General features: G+C 46.5%; 1 long non-coding RNA gene across 1 annotated transcript in view; it reads left to right on the top strand.

Annotated features, from left to right (window-relative positions):
* The window catches only part of LOC113489998, an 18,689-nt gene extending 16,371 nt beyond the window's left edge, over positions 1–2,318 (top strand). The window contains exon 3 of the long non-coding RNA XR_003400125.1: positions 2,208–2,318. This is a non-coding gene — a long non-coding RNA (uncharacterized LOC113489998). The remainder of the gene's footprint in view (positions 1–2,207) is intronic.
* Positions 2,319–2,539: the final 221 nt, after the last annotated feature.

The raw sequence follows: 2,539 nt of genomic DNA, 5'->3' as shown, positions 1-2,539 counted from the left end.
AAAAAAAAAAAAAAAAAAGACTATGAGGAAAATAAATATATTTTTCTTTCTTTATAATTAAAAAAAAAAAAAAAAAAGTGTTTTAAAATCATTTGCATGTTAGGGGGAAAACTCACTGTTTGACATTTCTCGGAATGAAAAAACAACTTTCCTCCTGAGGGCAATCTTTTAGCTGCACAGTGGATTCTGATTCAGGATTTCAGAACGGTCTAGCTACCTCACATTTGAGTAATCCTACACAAAGGAGCCAGTAAAAGGTAAGCATACAAAATCCTTATAAATAATTCCTTGAATCTCTCTTTGCTCCATTCTCCTAAGCTAGCTGTAGTCTTTGAGCTATTCTTAGAATCAGAGAATCAACGACATTGGAAAGGACCTTGAAGATCATCTAGGCCAACATTTGATCTAGCACTGACAGTACCCAACTACACCATATTCCTAAGAGGTATTAGGACTCCACCACCTCCCTGGGCAGCCCATTCCAATGCCTAAAAACTCGTTCTGGGAAGAAATACCTCCTGATATCCAGTCTAAACCATCCCTGGCACAACTTGAGGCCATTACCTCTTGTCCTATAGCTTGTTACTTGGTCAAAGAGACTCATGCCCAGCTCTCTGCACCCTCCTTTCACATACTTGTAGAGGGCCATGAGGTATCCCCTCAGCCTCCTCTTCTCCAGACTAAACAACCCCAGTTCCCTCAGCTGCTTCCCATACGACCTGTGCTGCAGACCCTGAACCAGCTTCGTTGCCCTTCTGTGGACACACTCAAGTCATTCAATATCCTTTTTGTAGTGAGGGGCCCAAAACTGAACACAGTCATCGAGGTGCGGCCTCACCAGTGCCAAGCACAGGGGTAAGATCACTTCCATGTCCCTGCTGGCCACGCTACTGCTAACACAAGCCAGGATGCCATTGGACTTCTTGGCCCCCTGGGCACACTGCTGGCTCCTGTTCATCGGGCTGTCAATCAATACCTCCAGGTCCCTCTCTGACTGACAGCTCTCCAGCCCCTCCTCCCCAAGCCTGTAGCGCTGCTGGGGATTGTTGTGGCCCAACGGCAGCCCCCGGCATTTGGCCTTATTGAAACTCCTCCAGTTGGCCTCAGCCCATGGCTCCAGCCTGTCCACGTGTCTCTGCAGAGCCTCCCTACCCTCGAGCAGATCAACACTCCCACCCAACTGGGTGTCATCTGCAAACTGACTGAGGGTGCACTTGATCCCCTCGTCCAGATCATCAATAAAGATGTTAAACAGGAGTGGCCCCAAAACTAAGCCCAGGGGATACCACTTGTGACCATCTACCAACTGGATTTAACTCCATTCACCACCACTCTTTGGGCTCAGACATCCAGACAGTTTTTTACCCAAATGAGTGCCGTCATCCAAGCCTCGATCAGCCAGTTTTGCCAGGAGAATTCTGTGGGAAATGGTGTCAAAGGCCTTGCTAAAGTCAAGGTAAACTACACCCATAGCCTTTCCCTCATACAATAAGCAGGTCACCCTGTCGTAGAAAGAGATCAGGTTTGTCAAGTAGGACCTGCCTTTCATAAACCCGTGCTGACTGGGCCTGAGCATCTGGTTGTCCCACATGTGTTGTGTGATGGTACTCAGGATGAGCTGCTCCATCAGCTTCCTGGGTACAAACATTAAGATGATAGATCTGTAATTTCTTGGATCATCCTTCTGACACTTCTTATAGATGGGTGTCACATTGGACAATTTCCAATCTGTTGGGACATCCCTGGTCAGCCAGGTCTGCTGGTAAATGATGGAAAGCAGATTGGTGAGCACCCTAGCCAGCTCCTTCAGCACCCTCAGGAGTATCCCACCTGATCCCATAGACCTGTGTATGTCTATGTGATGCAGTAGATCATTGACTGTCTCTTTGTGGTGGTTTAGACCCTGCCGGGACCAGTGACAACATTGCTGTTGTCCTTCCTCCACCCTCAGAAATGATAGGGCTGGGAGTGAGGCACAAACCCTGGGGTTAAAATAACAAGAGATTTAAAACAGCAGTGTATCAAATAATAAACTGAACAAGAGCAATAGCAGTAGCAAAAACAACAAACAGTAATAACAGTTAAGAAGACAAAAGATATACAGAAATATATGACAAAGGACACAGCAAGCCCACTACGCATGCTTTCGCAGACAAAAGCAACAGAGGAAAGCTGTTCCCGCGCTTGGCACATGGACCTGACATCAGAATAACCCGGCTAGAGCCCCCTCCCCACTGCTGGGGAAACTTAACCCTATCCTAGCTGAACCAGGACATAAACCACCCCTTTATTCTATTGCATCTGTGTATGTCCAGTTGACATTTAGCAGTTAACAATAACAAAACAAAAACGAACAAAGGCAAAGCATAATTCGCAATATGTTCTCACCCTAAATCAAGTCCCCCTGTGGTACACATTACATCACTTAATTGTCCTGTATCACCTACCAGGAGAATTCAGGTCCTTGAGCAAAAGCAATCCCGTGGATCGGTTTGCCTTTGCCTGGCGCAGGACTAAACCAGACCATTTTTCCCAATAC

This window comes from Athene cunicularia, assembly GCF_003259725.1.
Source record: "Athene cunicularia isolate RWA chromosome Z unlocalized genomic scaffold, athCun1 chrZ_part2, whole genome shotgun sequence".
In the NCBI taxonomy this organism is placed as follows: domain Eukaryota; kingdom Metazoa; phylum Chordata; class Aves; order Strigiformes; family Strigidae; genus Athene; species Athene cunicularia.
This window is presented reverse-complemented; position numbering and strand designations above follow the sequence as displayed.